At 31.9% G+C, this 14,877-nt stretch overlaps 1 long non-coding RNA gene across 2 annotated transcripts; it reads right to left on the bottom strand.

The window, feature by feature from the left end:
• Positions 1-12,463: 12,463 nt before the first annotated feature.
• LOC115716902 (uncharacterized) lies at positions 12,464-13,948 on the bottom strand. 2 transcript variants are annotated; one of them, XR_009687854.1, is made up of 3 exons: positions 13,667-13,948; positions 13,438-13,550; positions 12,464-12,855 (listed from the first exon to the last, which is right to left on the bottom strand). It is a non-coding gene; the product is annotated as an uncharacterized LOC115716902 (long non-coding RNA). The 2 variants fall into 2 exon arrangements; XR_009687853.1 differs by having other exon boundaries at positions 12,464-12,709.
• Between the last annotated feature and the right edge of the window lie 929 nt (positions 13,949-14,877).

Below are 14,877 nucleotides of genomic sequence, written 5' to 3'. Positions count from 1 at the left end.
ATGCTTTCAGATATAAGTCCTTCCAATGTTCCGTTCTCTTCCACACGTGAAGAGGACAATCCCACTCCCTCGCCTGAACAAACCGAGAAATCTACTACTAAAGTTTCGTTCGAGAAGACAACCGTACCTCGTCGTAGTGGGAGGGTTTCAACAAAACCTCGCTCGTTATGGCTTGGATGGTGAAATCAATATGGTCGTAGGTGACGGTATTGATGACGATCCATTAACCTATAAACGAGGCAATGGCTAGTCCGCAACGAAACGATGGTCACCGCATGGATTCGAAATGGATTCCATGAAAAAGAACAAAGTCCGGGAATATGTAGACGCACTCGATGACTATCATCCGATAGGATGCAAGTGGGTTTACAAGAAGAAAAGAGGAGCTGGAGGCGAAGTCGAAACTTTTAAAGCTAGACTTGTAGCCAAGGGTTATACCCAAAGAGAAGGCGTGGACTATGAGGAAACTTTTAGTCCTGTTGCCATGCTCAAATCCATCCGAATTCTTCTCTCCATAGCTGCTGCTTTCGATTATGAAATCTGGCAAATGGATGTCAAGACTGCCTTCCTTAATGGGGTACTTGAAGAAACCATCTATATGGAGCAACCAGAAGGTTATGTTCTTCCTGGGCAAGAAAAGAAAGTTTGCAAGTTAAACAGGTCTATCTATGGACTTAAGCAAGCTTCTCGCTCATGGAACAAAAGGTTTGATGAAATCATCAAGACCTACGGCTTTCTTCAGAATGAAGATGAACCTTGTGTTTACCAACTCAAGGAAGACCAAATAGTAGTATTCCTGGTCCTTTATGTTGATGACATTTTGATCATTGGAAACAATGTCAAGAAAATGACTCACATTAAGGAATGGCTCAACACTCAATTCGATATCAAAGATTTGGGTGAAGCAGCCTATGTTCTTGGTATTCAGATTATCAGAAACCGGAAGAACAGATCTCTTGCTCTCTCTCAAACAACCTACATAGACAAAGTCTTAGAGAGATTCTCCATGAACAACACCAATGGGGCAAACATGCCTTCTAGATATGGTATTCGTCTATCTAAGGCACAGTCACCGACTGATCCTCAAGAGATAGAGGACATGGCGAGAATTCCCTATGCCTCTGCAGTTGGAAGTCTAATGTATGCAATGTTATGCACTAGACCTGACATCTGTTATGCTGTTGGAATCGTGAGCATGTATCAGTCTAAGCCAGGACAAGAACATTGGAATGCAGTTAAGTATATTTTGAAATACTTAAAGAGTACAAGGAATCTTGTGTTAGTCTACAAGGGTGGTGCTTTAAATCCCATAGGCTACACTGATTCAGATTTCCAAGCAAGTCCTGAAGACAGGAAATCAACATCTGGGATGGTGTTTACTCTTGGGGGTGGAGCAGTGGTTTGGAGAAGTGCTAAACAAACCGCGATATCAGACTCAACTATGGAAGCTGAATACATAGCAAGAAATTAAGCCGCTAAAGAACTTGTCTGGCTAAGAAAGTTCTTCACCAGCATAGGAGTTGTTCCTGGAATGGAAAAGCCTCTGGTACTACTCTGTGATAACAATGGAGCAATAGCAAACAGTAAAGAACCTCGAAGCCACAAGAGAAGCAAACACATTGAAAGGAAGTATCACATTATCAGAGAATACGTGGCAAGAGGGGATGTACTAGTTGAGAAAGTTGACACAGAGGACAACCTAGCTGATCCATTTACCAAAGTCTTGGCCGTGACAGCCTTTGAAAAGCACCGTCAGAATATAGGATTAATTGATATGTAATAATTAGTTTTATATTAGTGCAAGTGGGAGTTTGTTAGGTTTTATGCCCTAAATAAAACTCCATTTCAATGTAATCTATTTTATTCAACATCAATAAAGAAACAGAAGTATTTTTCATTCATTTGTGTATGTTTTGGTTCACTTTATCAATAGCTTGTCTATTTGATTTATAAATTCATCTTAAACCCTTTTCACATACTTGATCATGTTTATTGTGCTGTCATCACATTGGAAAGTAAACATGACTATGTGAATAAAGTTTCCTAGATTTATCAGACACAGGGTTTTACTGATATGATAATCTACAACAAGAGTTTACTTGTATTTGGAGAAATACTATGTTCTTTCCAGAACATTGGTTAAAGTAAAGCTCAGGTTGGATGCATGGAGTATGCATCGGAAGGGACCGATATTGAACTTTGATTTAGATTTAATTAAACTTACCGTAAAATCTATTCAAGTCAATATCGCCAAGTTGATCCTAGATCAAATGATCTTAATCCTGTTATCATTAGGCTCAATCTTGAAAGGCTATTCGTGTTCTTTGAATTGTTAGTTAAGCCTACTTTTAGGTCAGGGTGATACGTACATTTTGGGAACACGGTAGTGCAATTGAGTGGGAGCGCTAGCATAAACATGGAATCTATAGCTTCTATCTGGCAAATAGTAAGCAAAGGATGATCTCCTTCGAGCTTGACCAAACAAAAATAAATGGTGGAGATCTCATTTCACATAAGCTGAAATATCATTTATACGGGGTCAAGTGTTTTAAGGATAAAATACATAGTAGAGTGTTACGGCAATTTAATCCCTTTACTGTGTAGATCATTCATATAGAGGATCATTGATCAAATTAGGATTATAACAATGGATAACTAATGATGTGTCTATATGGTGGAACATATAGAGCATTCTATATACCGAGAGTGCAATTATAAGTTCTATGCGTGGATTCAACGAAGAATTAATAAGTTAGTGAATTTTAGTGCTAAATTCTTGATCTACTTATTGGAAGCTCGGTTATATAGACCCATGGTCCCCCCACTAGTTGAGATAATATTGCTTGTAAGACTCATGTAATTGGTTTTGATAAATCAATTATAATTCACGAATTAGACTATGTCTATTTGTGAAATTTTCACTAAGTAAGGTCGAAATTGTAAAGAAAGAGTTTATAGGGGCATATTTGTTAATTATGATACTTTGTATGGTTCAATTAATAAATATGATAAATGACAATATTATTTAATAATTATTTATAGTTATTAAATAGTTAGAATTGGCATTTAAATGATTGAATTAGGAAATTGGCATTTTTGAGAAAATCAGATACGAAAGGTGTTGAAATTGCAAAATTGTAAAAATCAAGGCCCAGTCCACCTAAGCCATGGCCGGCCACCTTTATAGGTATTTTAAATTGATTTTTTCATTATTTTAATGCCATATAATTCAAATCTAACCCTAGTGGAATGCTATAAATAGATAGTGAAGGCTTCAGGAAAATTACACTTTCTGAATCAGAAAAACCTGAGCATCCACTCTCTTCTCTAGCCGCCACTCTCTCTCTCTATTCTTCCTTCATATTTCGAACCTCTCTTAGTGATTAGAGTAGTGCACACACACATCAAGAAATACCTCAATCATAGTGAGGAAGATCGTGAAGAAAGATCATCAGCAAAGGAGATTCAGCATCAAGGATTCAGAGAAGAAGATCCAGGTTCAGATCTTGATAATACTCTGCTACAGAAAGGATTCAAGGGTTAGAGATCTGAACGGAAGGAGTCATTATATTCCGCTGCACCCAATGTAAGGTTTCTTAAACTTTATATGTGTTTAATTTATCGTTTTAGAAAGTTTTTATTTAGGATGTTAATAAACATACTTGTGAGTAGATCTAAGATCCTGGTAAAATAATTTCCAACACTTCAAGCCTCCATTGGGTCCTTACACCCACGGAATGAATGACTCTTATACACGAGTACGCCACTCTGGCTGCTTCCTGGATTGATGACTAGCCCTACAGACCAACACGAGTGTTTCCAGCGTACTTTGTCCTCACTCGCACGCTTCCTGGGAAAACTTCCCAGGAGGTCACCCATCCTTAAATTACTCCAGGCCAAGCACGCTTAACTGTGGAGTTCTTTCGTGATGGGCTACCGAAAAACAAGATGCACCTTGTTGATATAGGTAGTACCAATCAATCCATTTAAGCTCTATTCAACTGTGTAGTCCCATACCTACACAGTCTTAGAATCATCCCACTTGAACTTCCCCAGGCGGTGTGAGATTGTACAGCTTACCCGGTATTTCCCCTTACGGATCACGGGACTACTGACTGTCACATTTGCAATCAAGTAATAATAGGTTTTGAAAACTTACACACAAGCTAAAACACATACTCCTGCAACAAGGTTAGCTGGATAGTTGGATGTAGGATTTATTTAATTTTAAATTAAATTATTAATTTCGAAATAATTAATAAAATAAATAAAATATTTATTTTCGAAAATTTAAAATAAAATTTGAAATATTCGAAATTTTAAAAAAAAATTAAATTTAAAATTAATTCTACAATTTTGAAAAATTACGTTTCAACCAACCTAAATATCATTTCAAAATTTGCTAACTACTTTTAAAAATTAAATGTTATTTTATAAATAAAAATTAAATAAAAAATTAAAAAAGATAAATGAATATCTTTTTCAGATTTTAAATGTAATTTAAATAAATAAAATAACAAAATTTAAAAGTTAGCAAAATATCTTACATCTATTTAAAATTACATGATTATTGTTATCTTATTTAAATTTAAATAAGGTCAAATTATTTAAAAAAAAATTAATTTAAAATATTAAAATCTGACCTTAAATTTAAAAATAAAATAAGATATAATCAAATTTAAAAATAAGATAGATTATTAAGCAAAAAAGATAGATACTAACTATTTTCAAATTCAAATTACACTAATATTTTGAATTAAATTTAAAAAATATTAAATTAATTCAAAATGATAATTAGAATTGAATTAGGAATAGTAATAGTATAAATACAGAACTACACAAAAAATCGGAAGTTAATTCTATGAAAAAGCATGAAAAAATGAAGAAAAACGAAAAAATTGTGAGCTGTACGGACAGTTTTCGCAATCGCAGGAAAATTTCAGCACAGCTCCGATTTTTTCGAATCTTCAAAAAATCATAACTAATTCAAATTAAATCGAAATTGAGTTCTGTAAAAAAGTAACTTGCTTAATTTTTTCCATACTATCCAATAAAAATAATTCCAGAAACAGAATCGCAATTATTTTTCACGAAAATTTACAAACATCAATCAATCATCAAATAACACTCAATACAACATGATAGCATCCAAAAACAAACAAACAATCGTTTTAAAGTCCAAATTTCTTGCAAGTAAATCAATTACCATGGCTCTGAGGCCAGTTGTTGGAAATTATTTTACCAGGATCTTAGATCTACTCACAAGTATGTTTATTAACACCCTAAATATGAACTTTCTAAAACGATGAAATAAACACATATAAAGTTTAGGAAACCTTACATTGGGTGCAGCGGAATAATATGACTCCTTCCGTTCAGATATCTAGCCCTTGATTCCTTTCTGTAGCAGAGCATTATCAATATCTGAACCTGGATCTCTTTCTCTGAATCTTTGATGCTGAAACTCCTTTTGCTGAATGTCTTTCTTCACGATCTTCCTCACTATGATTGAGGTATCACTTGCTGTGTATGGGCACTACTCTCACACTAAGATTTTCGACATTGAAGGAAGAAGAAAGAGAAAGTGGGTTCGGCCAAAGATAGGGGGAGAGAGAGGCTCAGTTTTTTCTGAATCAGAAGTGTAGAAATTTTAAGTGTAAATTTCCTGAAGCCTTCACTATCTATTTATAGCATTCCACTAGGGTTAGGTTTGAATTATTTGGCATTAAAATAATGAAAAAAATCAGTTTAAATTTCCTACAAAAGTGGCTGGCCCTATACTAGTGGATTTGGGCCTCACTTTTTGCAATTTTGCTGTTTTACCTTTTCTGAATCTGATTTTCTCAAAAACGCTAATTTTCTAATGCAACCATTTAAATGCCAATTCTAACTATTTAATAACTAGAAATAATTATTAAATAATATTGTCATTTATCATATTTATTAATTGAACCATACAAAGTATCATAATTAACAAATATGCCCCTAAAACTCTTTCTTTACAATTTCGCCCTTACTTAGTGAAAAATTCACAAATAGACATAGTCTAATTTGAGAATTATAATTGATTAATCAAAACCAATTATATGAGTCTTACAAGCAATATTATCTCAACTAGTGCGGGGACCATGGGTCTATATAACCGAGCTTCCAATAAGTAGATCGAGAATTTAGCACTAAAATTCACTAACTTATTAATTCTTCGTTGAATCCACGCATAGAACTTAGAATTGCACTCTTAGTATATAGAATGCTCTATATGTTCCACCATATAGACACATCATTAGTTATCCATTGTTATAATCCTAATGTGATCAATGATCCTATATATGAATGATCTACACTGTAAAGGGATTAGATTACCGTTACACCCTACAATGTATTTTATCCTTAAAACACTTGACCCCGTATAAATGATATTTCAGCTTATGTGAAATGAGTACTCCACCATTTATGTTCGTTTGTTCAAGCTCGAAGGAGATCATCCTTTGCTTACTATTCGCCAGATAGAAGCTATGGATTCCATGTTTATGATAGCGCTCCCACTCAATTGCACTACCGTGTTCCCAAAATGTACGTATCACCCTGACCTAAAAGTAGGCTTAACTAACACATCAAAGAACACGAATAGCCTCTCGAGATTGAGCCTAATCATATCACGATTAAGATCATTTGATCTAGGATCAACTAGGCGATATTGACTTGAATAGATATTACGGTAAGTTTAATAAATCTAAGTCTAAGTTCAATATCGGTCCCTTCCGATGCATACTCCATGCATCCAACCTGAGCTTTACTTTAACCAATGCTCTGGAAAGAACATAGCATTTCTCCAAATGCAAGTAAACTCTGTTGTAGATTATCATATCAGTAAAACCCTATGTCTGATAAATCTAGGAAACTTTATTCACATAGTCATGTTTACTTTCCAATGTGTTGACGGCACAATAAACAGGATCAAGTATGTGAAAAGAGTTTTAGATGAATTTATAGATTATGTACATATAATCATGAAATAAATCATGTGAACCATGCAACATTAAATGTTATTTCTGATCTATATTAATAAGTAAATCTGATTATATTGAAATGAGTTTTATTTAGGGCATAAAACCCAACAAGAACCTCTGAACACCATGATCATTCCAAACACATTTGATGCAAGCAGAGAAATCTTTATAATGTGTATATATATAGGGAAGGTGACTTCTTCTATGTTTTGGTTTAAGTGTTTAATTTGGTGAGTGGAATTTTTTCTCTTTTTTTGAATGAGTAAAATAATCATTGGCTTCATGTTTTGTGGGTAGGTCCATTCTTTTCTCAACAGGACCTACCAATATGACACTTTGACTGTAATATAAGAAATATTGTTCAATCATCTAATGTAGTAGATGAAAGTAGAAAATGAATTGATATTATTGTAGTTGTTGGTGAAACTGAGCAAGATAAAATTGAACTATGTTATGCACAAATCAACAACCTCAAACCCTGTTTTATGCACAAAACAAATTAGAAAAAAAAAAAAAGAGAATTTTTTTTTTTGAAGAAAATAAAAAATAGACATAAAAAGTACAAGTACACCAGAAATTAAATTATAGAAGTCTTCTTAACATGTAATGAGCAAGAACTTAAGAAGATCTTTTATTTATAAATGCTATTTTCAAAAATAAAAATAAAACTGGTCCATGCTATCCAATGATCACATCCACTTTGAATTTCACTTAGCAATTTAGCCTCTTTGGTATCAATATAATAATAAATCATTGCTATAATACTTATCTATAATTTTTTTTCTTAGTACAATTTTAAGGTAACGTCTTACGAATGATTAATGATATTTTATAATAATTATTAAATTAAATTATGCGATGTACAAAGCACTACTAATGGCTTTAAGCACAATCAAAGATTACAATAAGAATCAATTCTCCCGTTGAAAAAAATTCTCTTATCCCTTTGGCCACTCAGTTCTTTCTCTCTTTGTTACAATTTACTCTCAAAATACAACAATTTTAATTTCTCAACTCTCAAAGTTCTATCTTTCTTGCATTACATTTTTCTTACATTACAAATAAAGAGTTAAGACTACATTGTACAAATTATGATTAGTAATTTATGCCTTTAAAAAAGGTAAATTGATTAGTAATAGTAAATATGTCAAATAATTTTGTATTACATTATAAGAATATATAATTGTTCTTGTGTCTATGATATAAACATATTTTGAAATTGGATAGATGAAGTAAGAATTATAGTCTTCATTTGTGAAATAATTATATACATGAAATTGTAGCATCCTTTGATTTGAGTTGCATTGTTGGATGATTTGAGTACATCCCAACTAGGTTGGTACCCACTCAAACCACCAATCATTTGCAAAATTATCATTTTGTTCATCTAACGTCTATGCCACAAGCATCGCCTCTTACTCTGAATCAAAATAATAATAAGTATTAATGTATTGATTTTATCAAGTAAGAAAGCATTAGTAATGAAATTGTACAAGTTAAATAAAATTTGTACCTCTGTTGTCCTGGGCAAATCTTTTACCTCAAGAAGTTGAATTGTCTTATGCTTCTTTTGTTCAATTTTTTGGTAACTGTTGTGGAGTTTCTGTTTTGTCGACTCTAGTTTAGTTTCAAGATCAATATTTTGTTGTTTCATGCATATTATATGCTTCTTTTGCTCCATTTGTTTCCTTTTTGTGGACTCTAGTTTTGTCTCATGGTCAACACTTTGCTGTTTCATGCATATTATAATCATAAAGTAAGAACATTAATGGAACAACTTATAATTTTTAATTCTATGGCTAATAAATATAAATATATGTACCTTTTCAAATTTATTTTGCTTAGGCACACAATCAGAAAGTTTGAGAGGGTTTTGTTTTACTTGCAAGGAATTTCTGATAATCTTTGGTACCTCGATCTTTTTGGAGTAATTTTTCACCTCAGAAAGTAAGATTGATTGGTGTTTCTTTTTTTCAATTTTTTGATAACTGTCATGGAGTTTTCGTTTTGTAGACTCTAGTTTTGCTTCAAGATTAACACTTTGTTGCTGTTTGTGCATATTATCATTATAGAGTAAGAACATCAATACAAAAAAAAAATATAAATGCAATAAATTATAATTTATGTGTTTGTCTAATAAGTGTAAATATAATATACCTTTTTCGGGTCTGTTCTTAGGGAGATGATCAAGAAACTTTTGGGTGTTTGGTTCTATTGCTTGGGACCTTTTGTCACACAAGTGCTCATGAGCATTGTTACTTTCTGGTACCTTGATTTTTTCGGAAAAATTATTTACCTCAGAAAGATTTATCGTTTTATGCTTCTTTTGCTCTATTTTTTGGTAATTGTTGTAGAGTTTTCGTTTTGTGGATTCAAGTTTTGCTTCTAGGTCAACACTTTGCTGTTTCATGCATATTATAATTATAAAGTAAGAACATCAATGTAAAAAAAAAGAATATAAATGCAACAAATTATAATTTATGTGTTTGTCTAATAAGTATAAATAATATACCTTTTTGAGTTTGTTCACAAGAAGATGATCAAGAAGCTTTTGGGTGTTTGATTCTACTGTTCGGGACCTTTTGTCACACAAGTGATCATCGACCTTGTTACTTTCCGGTACCTTGATTTTTTTGGAAAAATCTTTTTCCTCTGAAAGTTTTATCGTTGTATGCTTCTTTTGCTCTACTTTTTGGTAATTGTTGTGGAGTTTTCGTTTTGTAGACTCTAATTTTGTTTCATAGTCAACACTTTACTGTTTTATGCATATTATAATTATAAAGTAAGAACATCAATGCAATAAATTATAAGTTTTATGTGTTTGTTTACTAAGTGTAAATGTATATACCTCTTCGGATTTGTTTTGGTTAGGCAAATAATCAGAAAGCTTAGGAGTGTAGAGTTCTTGTTCGTAATTTTTGTCACTCAATCTACCATCAACTTCGATCATATTTTCTTTTTCATCTTCATAATATATCTTGAAATGTTGATCTAATACACACTGATTATACGCTGTTAAATATTCTTCGTAAAATGGAGGAGTTGGAAGTCTTATGATGTCATTGTCATCACTCTCCTCAATTCCATTAAATATGGAGCATAAGTTATGTATCATATTTTCATCCATCTAAAATCCAAATTAAATTAATATATTAATAAGCATAACAAAGAAATAATAATTAATGATAATTAATAAGGAAAAATATAAATACCATTTGCAAATTTTTTAATGGACGAAGATAAATTGTTATTGTAGGTCGAAGAAGAGAGATTAAGAGTAAGAGAGAGTAATTAATTTTGAGTGTGAAAATGAGATTGAAAACGTTATGTAATTACTCATATATATATAAACTTTAAAGTTATACTATTAAGATTAGGATATTATGAGATATAATCTTTTGTATTTAAATACTGTGTTTAAGAAACAAATAATAACTAACAACTAACATGCATTGACAAAACTAAGTAATATAAAATCAAAAAACTAACTAACATAAACGGTAATAATAATAACAACAATAATAATAATAATAATTAACTAATTAATTGAAGAAGGAATAAGAAAATGCAATACCATTTCCAAAATTTTGTAAAGATGAGTGTGATCACTATATAATATAGGTCGAAAGTAAGAGATGTGGACTGGACACTAGATTTTATAGTATTTTGATAGTTTGATTATGTGCAGAAAATGAAAATGAAAACGTTATATATATACATTAAATATCTATTTTGTTCTACAAACATTAGGATCTTTTAAAAATGATTACCTGTTTCAAATCTTAATTTCAGTTTAAAAATCTTTTAAAAATGATTACCTGTTTCAAATTTCTTTTTTTAAAAAACAAATTAATTTCAGTGTAAAAAATAAGTAAGGTTCTTTTTTTTTTATTTATACTTTTATAAGTAATTTTTTATTCATTTATACGGTCAGATTAAAATTTGTGCACAAATATATATTTCTTTACCAATTATACGGCTTCTTGCTCTCTCTCACACTATCTCCTCAGAAAAAAAAAAAAACAGAGCTCGGCAAACTCCAGCATTATCACCATCTTCATTGGCAAACTCCAGCATTATCACCATCTTCATTGGCAAACTCCAGCATTATCACCATCTTCATTAGCAAACTCTCGCTCCAAGGTGTCTTGGGCTCGCTCGCTAAGTGTTGCCTCCAGCAGCCTTGACAGTAATCGCCGCTCCGAGTTCGATTCCGACTCCAAGGACTTTTCTGACTTCATTGGTGTTTACGAGTTCCTGAGTCTGCGTAGAGCCAATGATCTGAGGGTGCTCACGTTCTCCGAGCTCAAATCGGCCACCAGAGGGTTCAGTATGGCATTGTTGTTTGGGGAGGGAGGTTTTGGCTGCGTTTACAGAGGAGTTGTTAAGGTTTCGGGGTCGGATGTTGAGATTGACGACAGGACGACAACGAAGATGCCCTTCCCTGTAAGATTGATGTTGCGATCAAATAGTTGAATCGTAGTGGCTTCCAGGCATGTCTTTCCTCATTTCTTTTCTTTTTGGCACGATGTATATACAAATCCATTTATGTTTGTATTGTTTCATTGTTTGGTCTGTTTCAAGAATCTTGGATTTGCAGTAGCTTGTTGACAAATCTGAATAATGTGTTGGAAGTGTTTTATAGTCCTAAGAAAAAGTTTTATAAAAAGAAAAAAAAAACGTTCACTAATTTGCAATTCTAGAACTCATCATGTTGTTCAAGTGTTCAATTAAGAAGGAACCCATTTTGTACATGTTCAACCGATAAAAAATAGCTATTGAAATCTTTGATTTGTTGAAATGGATTTTGTTTTAGAAGATCAATGTTGCTTTTGGAATGCCATTGTCAGGTGCTTGAAGTTATCTAATGAAAATTACCATGTATTTGCATTCTAGTGTCCAGGGCATAAAGACTGTATAAATGAAGTGAATTTTTTAGGTGTTATGAAGCATCTAAATCTTGTGAACACTACTAGAAAATCGGGTTTTAGTGACACATTGAGTAACTCTAAAAGTGTATAGTGACACTTCAACGCACGTCACTAATGAGGGTGACTGGAAAGACAATTTTTAGTGACACTTCACACGTGTCACTGAAACTTTTTGCATTCATTTTTTGCGTGTCACTATAGGTGTACAGAGTCAAGTTTTGTCAGACTGAAAAGGTAACAGCCACACACATGAAGTGTCACTATATCTTTTTTTTTTCTTTTTAATAATATTTTTGGAGATATAGTGACACACAAAAAGTACCACTATATTAAATATTTTTCTAAAAAAATAAAATTTAATTTGATTTAATACATATCTGTATTAAGAATTTAAATAGTTATAATTATTAATTTAAATTACAAATTATATAAATACATTGATTTCAAAAAAAAAAAATTATATAAATACATTTAGATTTTATTTAAGTAATATAAATACATCTAAATTAATAACTAAAAAAATACACATAAATAATTATATTATAATTAATAGTAATACAGAATAAGTGATTAAAAAAATACAAGTATAATTTAAATAAAATACATAAACAAAATACAATAACAGTAAAAAAAAAAATATGACTACAAACCAAGAAATTTGGTATGAACAATACAACAACAAAAAATAAATAAATTATCCAATCCAAACATTGCCTCTTCAATCCCGGCCAAAACCACGAACTCAGAAATCTTAAATCGCCACAGTCACTGTCAGCTTGCAAAGAAAAATATTTTATTTCTGGGTAGAGACAATACTCTCCTTGTTATTAATTTCAAGTAAGCGAGCACAAAATGTAAGCTCACACCATATAAAAAAAAGCTTCATTTTCCTACAAAGAATTACACATGACAACCTAAAAGGAACATATTAATTCCCAAAAAATGAGAAAACAAAAAAAAAAGCTTAATTAAACAAGTTAATTATGATGAGGAAAAGCAGCATTCTTTCCTTGGGAAGAGAAACAATGATTTTAGTACCTTTAAAAGACTTGAAGTACCAATTGAATCAACCTCATCACTGTTTATATATTTAATGTAATTATTAATTTTTTTTCATATTATATATATATATATATTTTTTGATAATGAGTAGTTGAAAAGAGACAGAGAGAAAATTAAATAGCCATAACTTTGTCAAAAACCAATGTTATTTATATATCAGCTAATAATAATTATGGAAGAAAAACAAATATTTTAATGGGAAAAATAATAGTAAATAAATTATAGAAAAGATTAATGTAAAATTGCTACAAATAATCTAATTTTGCTCCAACGAATTATATTCTAAATTAGAAAGATGAATAAGATTTAACATATATATATTTATATAATACTGATTTCGTGGTTAAAGATTAACTAAAAAAATATTAAAAGGTTATAATTAACACTTTTCTATATAATTATTACTGAAATATAATTGATATTGTTATATATACCTGCGCACGCCATAGAAGATCACTGCTAGGCTTGACCTTATGGCAGGTCAAAAATGCAGTTTCAACATTAGTGGACTTAAGTGTTTATTTCTCCATAAAAAATAAGAACGCATCTGGGCATAGAAAAAACAAAATAGCTGTTATAATCAATTGTTCACCAAAACATTACCACAAAATGAGACCAGAAAGACAGAAAATTAATATGGTTTTGATTTCAGCTTATACTCACTGCTGTCAAACCAACATTACTAGGATTTGCAGCGCATCTGGGCAGAGAGAGAGGCGACGCGCATCTGGGCACAGAGAGAGGGGAGGCGCTCCATATGTCTAGGCCGCCGGAGAGGAAGAAAGAGAAAAGAAAGGATAGGTGGGTGAGGTCGCCGGAGGTGGCTGGGAGGTCTGCGGCTGCTACAGGGGAGAGAGAGAGAGAGAGGCGAGATAAAGAAGAGAAAAGTTAGGGTTTTGTTTTTGTGTTGTGGTCTGATTGTTTGAGTAGAAAGAGAGAGAGAGGTTATTTTTATGTAAATTACTTTTTTTATTTTTATTTTTTCAGGTTGTATTTTAATTGGGGTTTCATAATTTTTTTTTAATTTTTTATTTATTTTAAATTACAGCTGTATTTTTCTTAAAAAAAATTAGAGTATTGATATAGTGACCCGCCAGGTGTGTCAGGGTATATTTACCCACACGCGCTTGGCGTGTCACTATAAGTCTCAATTTTTAAAATTAATAAAAATAAAAATAAAAATAGATTTTAATCTTTAGTGACACTCTATATTTTTAGTGACACACATTGCAGGAGACTAACACTGAGCATTTAGAGTCTAATTGTGCATGTCACTAAAAATCATTCCTATCTATTTAGTGACCCGCACTTTTGTGCGTGTCACTAAATAGTGTCACTAAAAAGCCAAATTGTAGTAGTGGAAGCTAGTTGGATATTGTGCGGAAGATGATGAAAGAGGGATTCAGAGACTTTTGGTCTACAAGCTCATTTATTTTCTTTCTCTTTGTACGTTGGTATTTTTATTCTTCAATGTTTCACCTTTGTCTCGCTTCCATGGAGACAACCTGTTCAAGAACACAATTACATATCCAAATTAGACATGTCGGAGTCAAGGCGCCTCGATCTTCTGCCCAAATGTCTCACTCCATTTCGATCCATTATTATTACCATCGCCATTTATTTCCGTAACTGTGCGCATTCATGAATGAGACACCATTTGTGGTATGGAACCATTTTTGAAGCTCTAAAAATTAGAGCAAATTTTGGTAGATAAGGTTAAGGGGTGTATTGTTCCTTTAGCTTTTTAATAAACTTGCAGTCTTGTAGAGATCCTGGTAAATATTTTTCTTGATATGATTTGCTCTAGGAATTGATTCTTCATGGAGACTTGCCTAATAATATGTTAGTTTCTTTGGTTTACATGGAGACTTGCC

The sequence above is a fragment of the Cannabis sativa genome, chromosome 5 (genome assembly GCF_029168945.1).
Source record: "Cannabis sativa cultivar Pink pepper isolate KNU-18-1 chromosome 5, ASM2916894v1, whole genome shotgun sequence".
Taxonomy (NCBI): Eukaryota; Viridiplantae; Streptophyta; class Magnoliopsida; order Rosales; family Cannabaceae; genus Cannabis; species Cannabis sativa.
The sequence above is the reverse complement of the archived record's forward strand: the minus strand, read 5'-3'. Positions and strand labels throughout refer to the sequence as shown.